The following is a 21,097-nucleotide window of genomic DNA, read 5'->3' on the forward strand; positions in this document are numbered from 1 at the left end:
GTTGATTCGTCTCCCATTCACCTTTGATTTGATTCACAACCAAAGCTGAATCTCCAAAGACATCTAAATGCTTGATTCTGAGATCGATGGCCTCTTCAATCCCCATAATGCAAGTTTCATATCCTGCCACATTATTTGTACACTTGAAAGTCAACCTAGCTGTAAATGGAAAATATGTGCCTTGAGGAGTAATAATCACTGCCCCAATGTCATTGCCATACTGATTAACAACTCCATCAAATACCATGCCCCAACGGGAACCAAGTTCGGGCCCTTCTTCAAGCAATGGTTCATCACAATCTTTCATTTTCAAATACAAGATCTCTTCGTCAGGAAAATCATACTGCACTGACTGGTAATCTTCAATCAATTGGTGAGCCAAATGGTCAGCCAAGACACTACCTTTAATTTCCTTTTGAGATCGGTATTTGATATCATGCTCTAATAACAACATCTGCCAACGGGTAATCCTCCTAGTTAAACCAGGCTTCTCAAATATATACTTGATTTGATCCATTTTGGATATCAACCAAGTGGTATGGTTCAACATATATTGACGCAGACACTTAGCAGCCCAAGCCAATACGTAACAAGTCTTCGCCTGCGTAGAATACCGAGTCTCACAGACGGTGGACTTCTTACTGAGGTAGTAAATTGAAAATTCTTTCTTTCCAGTCTCATATTGCTGACCAAGAACACAACCCATACTATCTTCAAGCACAGTCAAATACATGATCAACCGTCTTCCTTCAACAGGTGGAGACAAAATCAGAGGCTCAAGCAAATACTCTTTGATACTGTCAAAAGCTTTCTGGAAATCTTCGGTCCAATCACAAGATTGATCTTTCCGAAGAAGCTTGAATATAGGCGCACATGTGGCAGTCATGTGTGAAATGAATCTTGAGATATAATTCAAGCGGCCGAGAAAACCTCTGACTTGCTTCTCAGTTTTGGGCGCAGGTGTAATACCCCAAAATTTACCCTTCATTTTTCCTGGAAGCATGGGATTATGTTTTACACTTCATTAGCATCATATTAGGTCATACTCATTGCATACTGCATTAGTGACATGGAGATCGGGTTTTGATCGATCACTCCTTAACAGAAGGAGCCCACACAAAGCAAGATTGAGAATTGGACTTCATTTTCTAAGTATACAAGTCTCAAGGGTCTCAGGGGGGGTCCAAGTATCTTATTATGGTCCTCAATTCATCAGTGAAGGATTCAAAGCTATGAGAGTGTTCATCTGGATTTAATCAGAAATTAGGGTTTCATGGCTACCTGCAACAGGAAATGTTTGTTTGGAATTAGAGGAGCTCATCCATGCCATGATTAGAGAGGCATCTTGGCCTAGGAAGATTCACAATTATCTCAGAAAGATCCATTGGTAATCAGTGCAATCAGTTCCTGATCATTTTGCCCTAAAACTAGGGTTTGGTATAAAATCAGTTTATTTCTGATTCTTTGGGTGAAACTCTTCTCCATGGCCCTCCATATGTCCACAAGGGTCTACATACAAAAAATCAGCTCTTTATTTGAGCTAGAAGTGCTTCAATGGATCAATGGAATCAGGAATCAGACAGTTTGGGAAAAGTCAACTCTGGGGCCAGAAAAGTCAACTCCTGACATTTTGAGAGTGGAATCTCAAAATCCATGCCTAGGGGATCCTACATGTGAAATTTTATCAAGGTTGGATCATGGATTCATCATTTAATCAGGAATTGGAAAAGTTACTTAATTTGGAAATGGTTGACTTTCCATTTAGGGCAAGTTTTCATGATCGTTGCACTCACTTTAAGCCCATTTTGCATCAAGATAAAAGCTCCATTTGAACATTTCTTCAACATGAAAGTTGTTCCTCTTGTTCCAATATTTCTAGAGATATAAAGTTTTCTCCATTTGGATTAGAATTGAGAAAGTTATGCTTAGTCAAAGTGAGACATTTTTTTAGGACACTTAGAAAAATTTCTATGTCCAAAATCTTCAAAATTTGTCAAGACTTCTTGGCCAGTTTTCTTGCACTTCAAGGCATTATTTGAAAATACTTTCTTCACAATAATTGTACCTTGCCATGTCCTCTTTCACATACTTTTAGAATCATCTCATTTGGATCCATGGTTTGAGAGATACATTCATTTAAAGTGGGCACCATGACTTGATTTTCTAGGCAGATTTTGGGCATGGCTGGCCCAATCAGATTTTCTAAGCATGTTGCACAAACCAGTCACATTTTTACCTCTTTTGGACATGCATTGGACATCCACTCACTTAATTTTGGCCTAAAATAACAATATTTTACACCTCACTTCACACTTTTATTCTTATGGATGCAAAGAACATCACATATCATATTCCATTCCATTTCTATTTTCCATTAGATAATCATCTCTTCCATGGCCGTGTTTTGATATATCTACGCTTGCTTACCATGTTCATCACCATTAATCCTTCCATTTTCATATTTCTTTTTCTTATTTAAAATATTTTCTTCGTCCATAAAATTACCCAAAAATATTTTTCACTTTTCTTAACGTTTTACTGAATTTTATATAATTTTTATTTTCTTATTTTTTAATATTAATATTTTATTTTAATTATTTATTCTAAATGTTCCATTTTAACACACTTTTTTTTATTGATTTTATTTTTATGACTTAAAATTATTGTTAGCATTTGATTTTTGGGATGAAGGTTTACCACTGCCTCATGGTCAACCTGACCTTTTCTTGGAATTTTATTTCACATTTTCAATTTACTTTGGATTTATTTTTGACCTAGTTTGGTTGGTGGACTTTTAATTTGACTTCTATTTTATTTTAATTAATTCACGTACCAATTTTCATAATTTTTTAAATCTTTTTGGGGGATGATGATTTCCGTACCCCAGCTTATTTAGTTTAATTTTTCATAATTTTCTTGATTAATTTACTATTTATTCTTGATTTATTTCTAACCTAGTCTTATTAATTGACTTTTGGTTTGACCTATGTTTTGTTTTAATTAATTCACGTGCCAATTTTCATTATTTTTAAAATCTTTTTGGGGGATGATGATGTCCTGACCCCACCTTATTTAGTTTAATTTTTCATAATTTTCTTGATTAATTTTCTATTTATTTGTTATTTTTTAAGTTGACTTGAATTTTCAGTTGACTTCTTTATGATCGATGTTTGACTTAGGGATTGCTTATGGCACTTGAAGAGATCTTTTGATCCTCCCTCATTCATCTCATATGCCATGTATTAGAGGCCTTTTGCCTTAATTTTATTTGGTCCTTACCTCATTTCCTGATTAAATTATTCAGTGGACCCTTCGTGTGCATATTTTCATCTGTTTGATTCATCTGTTATCTTTTATACTTGTTTCTCTCATTCATGCTTTCTATTGCTTGATTACTTAGCATGTTCATACTCCCATGAATTGTTTAAATGCTCCATTATTTGATTCTTTGGTTTGATTATATATTGTTTATTTATCCGATCTGATTGATAACTGTTGCCTACTTGTATGATGTATGAGGCATATATTCTTATTGTTTGTTTGCCATGAACAATCCCCATTTATAACAAATGTACCCCTCTCCCATAAAGTGTATAATATTTATTTCTTTATTTCTTTAGTAATCTGTTAATACAAGAATTAAAACGAACATCCGATAACCATTTCAAAATAAGATCAAAAGCTCGATCCAACGTCGAGTAATCATTTTCAAAACTTAACAGAACCAGCACGCATTCATCCATCCTCTTGTAAGTCGATTGCCTCAGGCATCGCCATCTACCTGTAAGTCTATTGCCTCCGGCATCTCCATCAACCCTTATCCGTAACTCCTCTCCACGCTCCATCTGTCGACTCTTGTTCCGTTTAGGTAGCACCCATTAGGTAGAACCCTTTGTATGATAACATAGGTAGAATTCCCTTATTCTTTGCATGCTAACATTAGGTAGATGTTCCCCTTTGTAAATCCTAACACATAGGTCCATATTGCATGACAACTCTAGAGCAGAGCTTCCCCACTTTTAGACCTTCCGTGCGTCTCCGATCTTGTGGCATGTTAGTCCATTCTATTGCAAAGAGGTAACTGCCTAAGACTCGATTCAGCGAGCTGCGACACCTACTACTAGGACATTGAATACACTACCCACCCTCCTTTGACACAGCTGGTGTCCTCTTTTGTAAGTCCATGTTCAGATGGCAATCCCTAACCCCTAGTTAGCTGAACTACGTTTTGCTTTGATTCTCATTCCAGATGAGATACGTAGGCATAAGACGCGACGTCTTATCGAGCACACTTCTCTTTAACCCATAGGTAGCCGAGCTACGAAGACTCTGATTATTTTAACCTTCCTTTTAGTAAATAGTACTTTAGATATACCTACACCCTTTAGACTAGAACAACACTTATGAAAAGGGCTCCCTAGGAGTACCTAGGATGTTTTGGGTGCTTAAAACCTTCCCATTGCATAACCAAACCCATTACCCGGATCTTTGACATTTTTACTAGTTTTTGATTCGATAAAACTTTTAGGTTTTTGTTCGCTTTCTAACCATTCCTTTGGATAAATAGAAGTGCGGTGGCAACTTGGGTTGTATGGTTTACCTTGGATTTAGTCAATATCTCTAATGGTAACGAATACCCCGCTACAGAAAAGTGGCGACTCTGCTGGGGAATATCATTTTCCTAGTGGGTTTTGCCTACTTTTCATATTTGTTGTATTGTATGGTATATTGCTTTGTGACATATTTTTGTGCAATTTGGGATTACTGTATTGTATGTAATGATTGAATTGTTTGAATATTAATTCCTTGTATGCTTGGTGATCTTCGTGAGATGAGTTATATACCCGAACTCGAGTGCACTTAGGATAGGAGAATGGCATAGTCTTGTTGACTTGTGTGGAGTTATTACTTAGCAAGTTGACTTGCAAACCCATTCACTTGGTGGAGGTTATATTGGGATCAATAATGTCACACGAGTAGTCGTGGTTAGGCATTACTCTTTCCAATATATGCCTTAGAAGCCAAGGACCTTAGTTTACCACGCCCATCTTGGCCTATTTTTAGGACGTAGTGTGAAGATCGTTCAAGTGTAAGATTTGATACGATTGTTACGCGATACTACACTCGTAAGAGTCTCTCTTGAGAATATTTTTGGAATACGAGTAGTCGTTTATCCGATAATATCCGAAAGATGGGATGATGACTATGGGAACCTCTTGTAGAACATGATTGTCAGGTTTAACCATAGTACACTCCCTTTGGGTGGTTCTTAACCAAGACTCCATGCTCGCGACTCGCAACAAACCCTTGATTCGTGGTTGATCCGTTCTTGTGTATCCTTAATATCAATGGAACTTGGGTGTTGATAAGGTGTAAACCATAATCCACCAAAATGGATTATTGATATTAAGGATGACTTGATCCATCCCATGACCTTTGTGTGGTGTGATTTGCTTGATCCTTTAGTGTGATTGTTGCATCCATGCATTCATGCATTCATACACATCCATATCATCAACAATGAGAAAATTTTCAAGGAACTTAAGAGGTCTATTTGCAAATTTTCAGACATGGATAAGCAAAGAAGGAATACGAAGAAGTACAGTTTCAGACAACCCGACTTGAAAGAGTTAAGGAGTTTGACATCCTATGTATTAGATCCCTTGGAATTCAAGGCTCGTCATGGGAAGCTTCTGTCTATTCTGGATACTCAAGTGGATGAAGGTCTAATGAGTGTGTTGGTGCAGTTCTATGATCCCTTGTACCGTTGCTTCACTTTTCCGGATTTCCAGCTTTTGCCCACGCTTGAGGAGTATGCCTATCTTGTGGGCATACCTATCCTAGACCAGTTGTCGTTCAGTGGCTTGGAGAGAGTTCCTTCTTCTCAAGAGATTGTTGATCTGTTGCGTATAGATGAATCTATTATTGGTGCTCATATGACTACCAAAGGTGGAATTCAAGGTCTCTCGTCTGATTTCCTCATTGATCAAGCTACTATGTTTGGGAAGGCCATGAGTGAGGACGCCTTTGAGGCCATATTTGTACTTCTCATATATGGGCTAGTGTTATTCCCCAACATCGACAAGTTTGTGGATGCGAACGCCATTAGGATTTTCTCTACTCTTAATCCCGTTCCTACTCTGTTGGGTGACACTTATTTCTCTTTGCATATGAGGAATGCAAAGGGCGGTGGTACCATTGTGTGTTGTTTGCCTCTGTGTTATAAGTGGTTTATTTCGCACTTGCCTCAGACGCTCGCCTTCAAGGAGAACAAAGGATGTCTACGGTGGTCCACGAGACTTATGTCTCTCGCTAATGATGATATCTTTTGGTACAACCGTGTATATGATGGTGTGCAGATTATCGACTCTTGTGGTGACTTCTCCAGTGTACCTCTTCTTGGTACATGCGGTGGAATTAACTACAACCCTATTTTGGAACGTCGTCAGCTTGGGTTCCCCCTAAAGGATAAACCCAATAACATTCTGTTAGAGGGTGTGTTCTTTCAGGAGGGTAAAGATCCCCAAGGCTTGAAGGGCAGGATGTTTCGAGCTTGGCGCAAGATCCATAAGAAAGGAAGGAAGGAGTTAGGTCCGAAGAACTATATCGCTTTGGAACCCTATACCTCTTGGGTTAGGAGGAGAGCTTCCGAGTACCTCATGCCTTATGAGTATCCAAGACCCACACCTTTGGTTGTGGCTGGGCCTTTAACCCTCTCTAGCCAAGGAGTAGAGGAGTTGAGAGACGAAGACCGTTCGCGTGCTTGGGTCCGTGAACGAGAGGAGTTGCTTCAGCAAATCAGAGAGAAGGATGCTTTGATAGAGTTCCTTGAGCACCAAGTTATTGATGATCCTGATGACGCATTGACTTTTCTACTTCCTCAGTCTTCCAAGTTTTGGAAGAGGAAGTATGATCGACTCGCCAAAGAGAAGGCAGATATGGAGGCAGCCTATGAAAGGGAGGTGAAGAGGCTTCGTGCAGCTTATCTTCCGGTCTCGAGGGCTTTGGACAATTGCTTCTAGGGATCCATAGGATGTTCATTTTCCTTCTCTCTTGTATTGTATTTGGTTACCAAGACTGTACTTCTTTGGCGTAAAAACATTTCCAAATATTAATTGACGTGATATTTTCGTATGTGATAAACGTTTAATATTTCCAAAATTTGCAATTAAGACTCTAAAGTTCCTCTGATATAAAAATTAATTCATAAGCATTGCATGCATCATGTTTATCTATTCCTAGGGGTTTATATCTTCTTCTTGATTCTAGTCGGGGTTTTCTTACACTGTTTATCTAATGTGAGACTGGAATCAAGGGGTAGAATACCCTTTGAAATTGATAAAAATGTCATTGCATTTGCATATTCATTAGCATGTCTTGCATAACAGGTACCACCACAGTGTTCTCATCTTGTTTGGTATTCCATTATTAGGAGAGCTGACTCAGGCATTCACTGGTACGATACCCGAAGAAATCAACAAAGAGCAATGGAAGGTCTACAAGCAGAGCTCGCTGAGATGAGGATTCGCATGAATTAGTTCATGGAAGTGGTCCAAGGAGTGGCTCAGGGACAACAGGAGATTAGATTGTTGGTACAGGGGAATCCCCCTACTACTCAACCGGAGGTTGTGGCTGATCCTCCCGCTGGAGAGACTAATGGACCCAATGGACCGGGGCCTATCCCAATCCCACATGGCAACCTTGGTCAACAACCCATCCATGATGATCAGGAGGATCAATTCCCCTGCTTCAGGAGGACTTTGGCATGGGCCATGGTATGGACCCTATGTTTCGGAGACTGGAAGAGAGGTTGAAAGCTGTGGAAGGGCAGAATGCTCTTGGTGTGGATGTTGCTGACTTAGGGCTGATCCCAGGCGTGAGAGTTCCGCCAAAATTCAAAGTCCACGTGTTTGATAAGTACAATGGCAACTCTTGCCCGAAGACTCATGTACAAGCTTACTTCCGCAAGATGATCGCGTATTCTGATGATGAGAAGCTGCTTATGTACTTCTTCCAGGAAAGCCTAGCTAGGGCATCCTTGGAGTGGTATATAAGGCTGGACAGAGCCCATATTCGCTGCTGGAGAGACTTGGCTGAGGCCTTTGTGAAGCAATATCAATATAATACGGATATGGCACCTGACAGGACTCAGCTCCAGAATCTGTCTCTCAAGAGCAACGAGTGCTTCAAAGAGTATGCTCAACGCTGGAGAGAGTTGGCTTCCCGTGTTCAGCCTCCGATGTTGGAGAAAGAGATGGCCAACATGTTTATGAACACACTGCCTGGATCTTATTTGGAGCGTCTGGTGGGTTGCAACGCCTCGAATTTTGCTGATGTGGTCTCTACCGGTGAGAGGGTGGAGAACTACTTTAAGACGTGTAAGATCCAAAACGGGGTTGGATCATCTTCGGGGTCAAAGAAGCCGTTCTTAGGAGGACAAAAGAGGAGAGAAGGGGATGCAAATGTTGTGTCTTCTCATCAGAGTAGGGGTAACCGAAGGAATAACTTTCAGAATTACCATCAACAACCTTATGTTGCAGCAGTGACCATTCCGGCTGCAACACCAGTGCAACAACAACAACCTCAACGTCAACAAAATCAATACCAACAACAGCAGGGCAACCGACCTGCTTATCAATAGAGACAGAGGATGATGGATAAGCGTTTCGACACTCTTCCGATGTCGTATGCCCAGTTGCTTCCCAACCTTCAACATTTGCAACTTGTGCAGTTACGCACTTTGGCTCCTCCCATTGGCAGGCTTCCAGTGGGCTATGACACCAATGCTAGGTGTAATTTCCACTCTGGGGCACCTGGACACACTATTGAGAACTGCAAATCTTTTAAGCACGTAGTTCAGGACCTTATTGAGTCAAAGGCCACTAACTTTGCGCCGGCTCCTAATGTTGTCAACAATCCTATGCCGCAGCATGGTGGAGCAAATGTTAACATGGTTGAAGGAGAAGTCAAGATAGTCAAGGAGGTGTTGAAGCTGAAGACTCCGCTGTTAGAAATCAAAGAATACTTACTAAAGGCAGATGTCTTCCCCGGCTGTGGGAGCGGTTGTTTGGGTTGTGTTGCACAGAGTGGGGGTTGTGTGAAGCTGCAACAGGGTATCCAGGCCTTGCTTGACGATGGTATCCTCCAAGCTGAAGACTTATCTGCCCAAAGGTCTGTTCAAGGGGTTGTTGAAGGGGTTATTGAGAATGCAGATGTTGATCCTCTCTTTCCTGAAGATGCTGAAGAATTTACAAATGTTGTTCCTGCTGATTTTGTAATTCCTAATGATGTAATTAATTTTTCTGATGTTGTTGCTGATATTCCAAACATGGTGTTTGATTCTGATGTACTTGCTGAACTTGACTCCGATGTTTCGAATGTTTGTACTTCAATAAATAAGACTTCTGAGTATGACTGTGACGTTGCCACTATCACAATTTTCTACCCGACCACTCAGATCAGTGTGCCAGTAGCGCAATCGGTACCACCAGTGCGACCACATCAATCCACTATGACCATCACGACCCCTGGTTCTTTACCTTTCACCAGCGAAAGGGCCATTCCTTGTCATTACGGGGGGAGTGTGTACACGCATGATCATGGAGTGGAGCAGCCACTGAAAGTAGAAGAGGTGCAGGATCAGAAGTCTGAACCTGGAATTGAGATAAAAGATCCCGCAGTGGACAATGTTGGTGGAATCGGGCGATTCACCAGAAGTGGTAGACTGTTCTCACCACCGGTTACCCCACCTGATAGTGCTAACGCCGCGGCGAAGGCCAAAGGCAAGCAAGTTATGAATGAGGGTACCTCTGCACCACAGGCTGGCTCTGGGCCTGCTTTTGCAAAGGATGTGGACGAACTTTTGAGAATTATAAAGAAAAGCGATTACAAGGTAGTCGATCAGTTGATTCAGACGCCATCCAAGATATCTATTCTCTCACTCCTGCTGTGTTCGGAGGCACACAGGGAGGCACTCCTGAAGGTCCTTAATGTTGCATATGTGCCTCAGGAGATCTCAGTGAACCAACTAGAAGGGATCGTTGCAAATTGTAACACCCTTCTAAAATACCCCAATAATTAATTAAAATAACAAAATATAAATCAGAGTAAATATGCAATCAAGGGTGTCACACTTGACACTTCACACCATTTTCCAAATTATCCTGTCATGCTCATTTATTTAATCAAAATAAAACATTTGCATAATACGCAGCGGATACAAACTAACAACATTCAAACCATGTAATACATCACATGTAAAGTTGTTCAACAACCAAATGAAAACATAGTAAAACATCTCATCCCGATGTTACATCTACCAGAGCATGACCCACTAAGGAACTATACTAGACTCCAAGGACTAGCTTCTACTCAATCACTGCTCGTTACCTGAAACATAGTTGTAAGGGTGAGTTCCTCAATCGATATAATAAGCATTATAAAATATCATGTAATGCTAAGTAAATTAACACATCTCATCACCCTAATCAGATCACACATTCAGCAACAGCAACATCAACTCAATATCATAGTCATACTCAACATAAACACACAACACACGTATAATATTGGAATACATCCATTCATATTATACGCCATACATACATTATGCAATGAGACTCCATGCATGCGGTACCGACTATTCGTGAACATATAGTTCAACCTCACCGACCAAATCCAGGTACGGCTACCAAGCTCACTAGTCCCACTCATTTGAGACCTAGTGACTCACTCACTAATTCCTCACCATGGGAATTAGCTACCACCCCAAGGACTATGATATGCACGCTAATCACCTAGCATGCAAACATCAACAACAATCCACAATACTAACTCACTAATTCCTCACCATGGGAATTAGCTACCACCATAAAGGCCACAATACGCAAGCTAAATCACTTAGTCATGCAAACATCAACAATCATCCACAATGGACATATGCTCACACTCTAAGCCATAAACAGTCCATTCATAATTTCATACATGATAGATACATTCACAACATTATGCATATCATCATACATCATCAACATATTCACCACATAATCATATCATGTCATACCACATAATCAATCACAGCATTAGCACACTCTACTAATACCTATACTACTCAAAACAACGGGAAATGATCCCTACTCTATCATACATCAGCTAAATTACATTACTCAGCTGAACAACCCAAAAACTGCACAACAACAGCACAGAAAAATCACAATCCTGCCCATACGCGTATTGCCTAGTCCCATACGCGTATGGCCCATTTCTCAGCCAATCCCATACGCGTATCACCTATCTCATGCGCGTATGCTACGCGTAATACTTCCCCGTACGCGTACCAACAGAGGTCAAACCACGTTCAAAACATCATCCTCCTCATCCATACGCGTATTGCCTAGTGCCATACGCGTACCAGACCATCTCATACGCGTATTGCCTAGTGCCATACGCGTATGACCAGAAACCAGATTTCCAGATCTGCTATGGTTTTCTCTACCACGAGATCTCCCAATTCCAACCTCCTACAATCCAATTTTTCACATTAATCGTTCATATCATCTAACACGAATCATACCTTATTCGATTTCACAAATTCTAACATTATTACATCTAATTCCTACGAATTTCCTTCAATTATGATCAAATTTTCGTTCATCCAATATTTCACAATTTCATCATGCATCATTCCAATTAGAGTCAAATCAATGGTTTATCACTACCCATTACATGTTATCCCATAATACCCATTAAACGATGATAAACCCCCCTTACCTGAGTTAATCCGGCAACCCTTCAGCTTCAAGCTCTTCCTCTCTTCAACCCTTGTTCTCTGGCTCTTTTTCCACTTTAGAGTCGTTTCTCTGTTTTCACGTGAAAACCTCTTTTTACCAAATGGGACCTTTTCTAATTCCAACTTTTATTCCAATAATAATCCAATTATTTAATTAAATTAATAAATATACTATTAACTTAATTTAAATAATTATCTTATTTTTATCGGGGTGTTACAACTCTCCCCCACTAAAAGAGTTTTCGTCCTCGAAAACATACCTCAAGCGAACAACTCAGGATAAGACTCCTTCATCTGACTCTCAAGTTCCCAAGTCACATTGCCACCTGCTGGTCCTCCCCAAGCTACCTTTACTAAAACAATCTCTTTACCCCGCAACTGCTTCAACTCTCGATCCTCGATCCTCATAGGTGATGTTTCAACAGTCAGGTTATCTCTCACCTGTACATCATCTAGTTGGACCACATGCGACGGATCAGGAATGTACCTCCTCAACTGAGACACATGAAAAACCTCATGCAAATTTGCAAGTGACGGCGGTAAAGCGATACGATAGGCTACCTCCCCTATCCTCTCCAAAATCTGATAAGGACCAATAAATCAAGGTGTCAACTTCTTCGACTTCAAAGCTCGACCAACCCCAGTTATCGGAGTAACATGAAGAAACACATGATCTCCCTCTTGAAACTCAAGTGACTTCCTCCTCTTGTCGTGATAACTCTTCTGACGACTCTGAGCAATCCTCATCTTCTCCTGAATCATCTTAATCTTTTCCGTAGTTTGTTGAACAATCTCCGGTCCAACCACAGCACTCTCACCGGACTCATACCAACATAAAGGTGTCCGACATCTCCTACCATACAAAGCTTCAAACGGTGCCATACCAATGCTCGAATGAAAACTATTGTTGTAGGTAAACTCAATCAAAGGCAAATAACAATCCCAAGCACCTCCCTTTTCCAAAACACAAGCTCTCAAAAGATCTTCCAATGACTGAATCGTCCTCTCAGTCTGACCATCAGTCTGCGGATGATATGCAGAACTCAATCTCAGCTTAGTTCCCAAAGCCCTCTGCAAACCTTCCCAGAACTTCGATGTAAATCTAGGATCTCTGTCCGAAACAATACTCGACGGAATACCATGCAAACTTACAATCTTCTCAATATACAACTCGGCTAATCTCTCTAACGGATAATCCATTCTGATCGGAATGAAATGAGCCGATTTTGTCAACCTGTCGACAATCACGCAAATAGCTTCAAAATTCTTAATTGTCCTCGGTAAACCAGAAACAAAATCCATACTGATACTATCCCACTTCCACTCTGGAATAACCAACGGTTGCATTAGCCCAGACGGCTTTTGATGCTCATTCTTTGACTTCTGACAAGTCAAACAAGAATAAACAAAACTCGCAATTTCTCTTTTCATTCCCGGCCACCAAAATAACTTTTTCAAATCATGATACATCTTCGTAGCCCCAGGATGAATACTCAGGCCACTACGATGTCCTTCCTCAAGAATACTCTTCTTAAGTTCGGTAACATCCGGAATACACACCCGATTACCAAATTTCAAAACACCATTCTCATCAACTCTGAATTCACCACCTTGACCTTGATTCACTAGAGTCAACTTATCAACCAAAAGCACATCGGATTTCTGACCCTCTCTAATCTCATCCAGAATACCACTCGTTAACTTCAACATTCCCAATTTAACACTATTGTGAGTACTCTTACACACCAAACTCAAGTCTCTAAACTGCTCAATTAAATCCAATTCCTTAACCATTAACATAGACATATGCAATGATTTCCGACTCAATGCATCAGCCACTACGTTTGCTTTGCCCGGATGGTAATTCAAACCAAAGTCGTAATCCTTCAGAAACTCTAACCATCTCCTCTGTCTCATATTCAGCTCTTTTTGATCAAACAAATACTTTAAACTCTTATGGTCACTGAAAACCTCAAATCTTGACCCGTACAAGTAATGCCTCCATAGCTTCAGAACAAATACCACAGCTGCCAACTCTAAATCGTGCGTCGGATAGTTCCTCTCATGAACCCTCAGTTGTCTCGAAGCATAAGCTATAACCTGCTTATTCTGCATCAAAACACCACCCAAACCCAACAATGAAGCATCACAGTAAACCTCAAATAGTTCTGACGGACTCGGTAATATCAGAATAGGAGCAGTAGTTAACCTTCTCTTTAACTCTTGGAAACCTTCTTCACATTTTGAGTCCCAAACAAATGCTTGCCCCTTTCTAGTCAACATCGTCAACGGTAACGCCAACTTAGAAAATCCCTCGATGAACTTCCTATAATAACCAGCCAAACCAAGAAAACTCCTTATCTCAGAAACTGACTTCGGAGCTTCCCACTTAGATACCGCTTCTATCTTAGAAGGATCAACAGCAACACCATCTCTTGAAATCACATGACCAAGAAAACTAACTTCTTCTAACCAAAATTCACACTTAGACAGTTTAGCAAACAACTTCTTTTCTCGTAGAACTCCTAAAACCACTCTCAAATGCTCAGCATGCTCTTCTTCAGATTTCGAATACACCAAAATATCATCAATAAACACCACGACAAACTTGTCTAGGTACGGATGGAAAATCCTATTCATATACTCCATAAACACTCCAGGCGCATTAGTCACACCAAAAGGCATTACAGAATACTCATAATGTCCATACCTCGTTCTGAAAGCAGTCTTCTGAATATCCTCGGTCTTCACACGTATCTGATGATACCCAGATCTCAAATCTATTTTGCTGAACACACTCGCACCAACCAACTGATTCATCAAATCATCAATCCTCGGCAAAGGATACCGATTCTTGATCGTCACTTTATTCAGTTGCCTGTAGTCCACACACAACCTCATAGTACCTTCTTTCTTCTTAACCAATAACACTGGTGCACCCCACGGTGACACACTCGGACGAATGAATTTCTTATCCAACAGATCTTCCAGATGACTTTTCAATTCAGCTAACTCAACAGCAGACATACGGTACGGAGCCATCGATATCGGCCTAGTACCAGGTACCAAATCAATCGAGAACTCAACTTCACGCTCTGGCGGTAATTCATTCACTTCTTCAGGAAACACATCAGGAAAATCACACACCACGGCTAGATCGCGAATCACAAGTTTATCTTTAGCCTCCAAAGTCGCTAACAGCATAAACAACTCTGCCCCATCTGCTACTGCCTCATTCACCTGCCTCGCTGATAGAAACAAACTCTTTCCTTCCTCAATCTCAGGAAAGATCACAGTCTTATCAAAACAATTGATATAGACTCGGTTAAACACCAACCAGTTCATGCCCAGGATAACATCAATCTGCACTAGTGGAAGACACACTAGGTCCATCCCAAAGTCTCTACCAAAAATACTCAAAGGATAATTTAAACAAACTGAAGTAGTAGTCACTGAACCCTTCGCAGGAGTATCAATCACCATACTACCATGCATCTCAGATATCTCTAATTCAAGTTTCACAGCATAATCCAAAGATATAAAGGAATGAGTCGCACCTGTGTCAATAATAGCTACAAGAGGAAAGCCATTAATATAACACGTACCTCGGATCAAACGATCATCTGCAGAAGTCTCAGAACCCGATAAAGCAAAAACCTTGCCTCCCGACTGGTTCTCTCTCTTCGGCTTAGGACACTGTGGACTGATATGACCCACCTCTCCACAGTTGAAACAAGTCACAGTCTTCAACCGACACTCTGCAGCCAAATGACCACCTTTGCCACACTTAAAACACTTCTTCTCATTACTGGTACACTCATGGATACGATGTCCAGCCTGACCACATCTGAAACACTTAGCAGGGGCACTGGAGTCTCCCCCACTAGGCCTCTTCATCCCACTTTGTCTCTGGAAACCTTTTCCAGCTGCATACGGTTTCCCACGGTCATTCTGATTCTTGCCTTTCCTATCAACCCTTTGCTGATAGCTCTCCGCTCTGGCCTTGGTATCCTGTTCAAAAATCCTGCAACAGTCCACCAGGTCAGAAAACACTCTAATCCGCTGATACCCAATAGCCTGCTTGATCTCGGGACGTAACTCGTTCTCAAACTTCACACATTTTGAAAATTCCCCAGTAGCCTCGTTATAGGGAGTGTAATACTTCGACAGCTCTGTGAACTTAGCAGCATACTCAGTAACAGACCGATTGCCCTGCTTCAATTCCAAGAACTCTATCTCTTTCTTTCCTCTGACATCCTCGGGAAAGTACTTCCTCAGGAATCTCTCTCTGAACACAGCCCAAGTGATCTCAGCATTCCCAGCAGATTCCAACTCAGTGCGGGTAGCAACCCACCAATCATCTGCTTCTTCTGACAGCATATGCGTACCGAACCTGACCTTCTGGTTATCGGCACACTCAGTCACTTGGAAGATCCTCTCAATCTCTTTCAACCACTTCTGAGCACCATCTGGATCGTATGCTCCCTTGAACATTGGAGGATTATTCTTCTGGAACTCACTCAGTTGACGAGCAGCTCCCATTCCCGCAACATTCGGGTTTCCTCCAAGTACTCCAGCTAGCATACCCAGAGCCTCAGCAATCGCAGCATCGTCTCTACCTCTTCCAGCCATCTCTATTCTGAAAACCCAACAAGCTAAAACAATAAGTACTGATAGGGTTACACAACACCTATCCCGTACAGGGGAAACAGAATAATTACGACTCGACTCGACCGACTATGCTCTGATACCACTAATGTAACACCCTTCTAAAATACCCCAATAATTAATTAAAATAACAAAATATAAATCAGAGTAAATATGCAATCAAGGGTGTCACACTTGACACTTCACACCATTTTCCAAATTATCCTGTCATGCTCATTTATTTAATCAAAATAAAACATTTGCATAATACGCAGCGGATACAAACTAACAACATTCAAACCATGTAATACGTCACATGTAAAGTTGTTCAACAACCAAATGAAAACATAGTAAAACATCCCATCCCGATGTTACATCTACCAGAGCATGACCCACTAAGGAACTATACTAGACTCCAAGGACTAGCTTCTACTCAATCACTGCTCGTTACCTGAAACATAGTTGTAAGGGTGAGTTCCTCAATCGATATAATAAGCATTATAAAATATCATGTAATGCTAAGTAAATTAACACATCTCATCACCCTAATCAGATCACACATTCAGCAACAGCAACATCAACTCAATATCATAGTCATACTCAACATAAACACACAACACACGTATAATATTGGAATACATCCATTCATATTATACGCCATACATACATTATGCAATGAGACTCCATGCATGCGGTACCGACTATTCGTGAACATATAGTTCAACCTCACCGACCAAATCCAGGTACGGCTACCAAGCTCACTAGTCCCACTCATTTGAGACCTAGTGACTCACTCACTAATTCCTCACCATGGGAATTAGCTACCACCCCAAGGGCTATGATATGCACGCTAATCACCTAGCATGCAAACATCAACAACAATCCACAATACTAACTCACTAATTCCTCACCATGGGAATTAGCTACCACCATAAAGGCCACAATACGCAAGCTAAATCACTTAGTCATGCAAACATCAACAATCATCCACAATGGACATATGCTCACACTCTAAGCCATAAACAGTCCATTCATAATTTCATACATGATAGATACATTCACAACATTATGCATATCATCATACATCATCAACATATTCACCACATAATCATATCATGTCATACCACATAATCAATCACAGCATTAGCACACTCTACTAATACCTATACTACTCAAAACAACGGGAAATGATCCCTACTCTATCATACATCAGCTAAATTACATTACTCAGCTGAACAACCCAAAAACTGCACAACAACAGCACAGAAAAATCACAATCCTGCCCATACGCGTATTGCCTAGTCCCATACGCGTATGGCCCATTTCTCAGCCAATCCCATACGCGTATCACCTATCTCATACGCGTATGCTACGCGTAACACTTCCCCGTACGCGTACCAACAGAGGTCAAACCACGTTCAAAACATCATCTTCCTCATCCATACGCGTATTGCCTAGTGCCATACGCGTACCAGACCATCTCATACGCGTATTGCCTAGTGCCATACGCGTATGACCAGAAACCAGATTTCCAGATCTGCTATGGTTTTCTCTACCACGAGATCTCCCAATTCCAACCTCCTACAATCCAATTTTTCACATTAATCGTTCATATCATCTAACACGAATCATACCTTATTCGATTTCACAAATTCTAACATTATTACATCTAATTCCTACGAATTTCCTTCAATTATGATCAAATTTTCGTTCATCCAATATTTCACAATTTCATCATGCATCATTCCAATTAGAGTCAAATCAATGGTTTATCACTACCCATTACATGTTATCCCATAATACCCATTAAACGATGATAAACCCCCCTTACCTGAGTTAATCCGGCAACCCTTCAGCTTCAAGCTCTTCCTCTCTTCAACCCTTGTTCTCTGGCTCTTTTTCCACTTTAGAGTCGTTTCTCTGTTTTCACGTGAAAACCTCTTTTTACCAAATGGGACCTTTTCTAATTCCAACTTTTATTCCAATAATAATCCAATTATTTAATTAAATTAATAAATATACTATTAACTTAATTTAAATAATTATCTTATTTTTATCGGGGTGTTACACAAATATTCATACAAGCAACGGGTTGGGTTTTACTGATTCTGACTTGACGCCAGCTGGACACGATCATAACAAGGCTTTGCACATCTCGATGGAGTGTAAAGACACTGTGTTATCCCATGTTCTGGTGGATACAGGTTCCTCTCTCAATGTGCTACCCAAGAGAGCCCTGTCAAGGTTAGATGTAGAAGGTTTGATCTTGAAGCCTTCCGATCTTGTGGTAAGAGCCTTCGATGGTTCTAAGAGATCGGTGTTCGGAGAGGTAGAATTGCCAATTCATATTGGATCACAAACCTTTAACACTGTATTCTATGTAATGGATATCAGTCCTTCGTATAGCTGCTTGCTGGGTCGTCCTTGGATCCACAATATTGGGGCAGTCTCCTCGACCTTGCATCAGAAGATCAAGTTCCCGGTCAATGGAAGAATTATCACTGTCTGTGGTGAGGAGGATATTCTGGTTAGTAACCTGTCTACATTCAAGTATGTAGAGGTAGAAGGTGAGATTCATGAGACCGTGTGTCAGGCCTTTGAGGCAGTTCAAGTCAAGGATGCAGCTCCAATGGAAGAGGTTGAAGCATGTGCATCTTTGTCGTCCTTCAAGCAGGCACAGGCCTTGATAAATTCAGGTGTTGCTCCCGGTTGGGGACGTCTGTTGGATTTACCTATAAAGGAAGACAAGTTTGGGATTGGGTATCAGCCGGCATTGACTTCTACAACTTCAACGCCTCAGACTCATCAGGGGCCGATTACTTTCTCCAATGTTGGCATCATTCAGTACGGCCAGGTCTCTACAATCAACAAAGAAGATGGGGATAGTGATTACGACATTGACAACTGGGTGCGTCCAAGGGTCTCGGGTGAAGTTCTCCGCAACTGGTCTTCTGAAGAGATTATCCAAGTCACTCTTCTTAAAGAGTAATTTTCTTTATTTATTCATGCATATCCAAGTCTTACGTTCCATCCATGGCGTGATGACTCATTGTAGGGCCCATCTATGTGGATACCTGCATTTTTTATCATAAATAAAGGACGTCTTTTTGCATTCAAATATTTTGTTCACTGTCTTTCTATTTTTGCAGTTTTCAAAAATCAAAAATATAAAAAAAATTTACATTTGGCAATGTTTTGTTTAGTTTCCACTTCTTGTTCACACTCATAAGCACATACCATCACTTGTGCAGATGCACGTCACCGGATCCTATTGATAACATTTCTGCTATGGCTCGCTTCGACTTTGAAAATCCAATCTTTCAAGTTGAAGAAGAGGGTGATGAAGACTGTGAACTCATTGAAGAACTTCCCAGGTTATTAAAATAGGAGGAAAGGGTCATTCAACCGCATCAAGAGTCTGTTGAAGTGATTAATCTCGGCACCGAGGACGCCAAATGAGAAATCAAGATAGGGTCTACTTTGGAAGATAATGTGAAGAAGGGGCTAATTTAATTGATGCAAAAGTATGTTGACATCTTCGCTTGGTCTTATCAGGACATGCCAGGGATTGACACAGACATTGTGGTACACCGTTTGCCTCTCAAAGAGGATTGTCCTCCGGTCAAGCAGAAGCTCAGAAGAACAAGACCAGAGATGGCTGTCAAGATAAAGGAAGAAGTGCAAAAACAGTTGGATGCAGGGTTTCTAGCGGTTACAAATTATCCGCCATGGGTTGCAAATATCGTTCCAGTACCTAAAAAGGATGGAAAGGTACGGATGTGTGTTGACTACCGGGATCTGAACAGAGCTAGTCCTAAAGATGATTTCCCATTACCTCACATCGATGTTTTGGTGGATAACACGGCTCAGTTCTCGGTATTCTCCTTCATGGATGGCTTTTCTTGCTATAATCAAATTAAGATGGCACCAGAAGACATGGAGAAGACAACTTTCATAACCCCATGGGGCACCTTCTACTACAAGGTGATGCCGTTTGGTCTGAAAAATGTTGGGGCAACATATCAACGAGCTATGGTAACTCATATCCATGATATGATTCATCATGAAATCGAGGTTTATGTTGATGATATGATTGCCAAATCTCAGACGGAGGAAGAACATCTGGTGAATTTGCAGAAACTGTTTGAGCGTTTGAGGAAATTCAAGCTGAGGCTTAATCCGAACAAGTGTACTTTCGGGGTGAGATCTGGAAAAGTGTTGGGTTTTATTGTTAGTGAAAAAGGGATTGAGGTGGATCTGGCCAAAGTGAAAGCGATACAAGAAATGCCTGAGCCAAGAACAGAAAAACAAGTCTGTGGTTTCTTAGGAAGGTTGAACTACATTGCAAGGTTCATCTCTCACCTAACAGCCACGTGTGAGCCAATATTCAAATTGTTGAGAAAAGATCAGGCCATCAGGTGGAATGATGATTGCCAAAGGGCTTTCGAGAAGATAAAAGAGTATTTGCAGAATCCTCCAATCCTTATGCCTCTAGTCCCAGGGAGACCGCTGATTATGTATTTGACAGTACTTGATAATTCCATGGGTTGTGTTCTCGGTCAACACGACGAGACAGGTAGGAAAGAGCATGCCATCTACTACCTGAGTAAAAAATTCACAGATTGCGAGTCGAGATACTCAATGCTTGAAAAGACATGTTGT

The sequence above is a fragment of the Lathyrus oleraceus genome, chromosome 7, assembly GCF_024323335.1.
Source record: "Lathyrus oleraceus cultivar Zhongwan6 chromosome 7, CAAS_Psat_ZW6_1.0, whole genome shotgun sequence".
Classification (NCBI taxonomy): domain Eukaryota; kingdom Viridiplantae; phylum Streptophyta; class Magnoliopsida; order Fabales; family Fabaceae; genus Lathyrus; species Lathyrus oleraceus.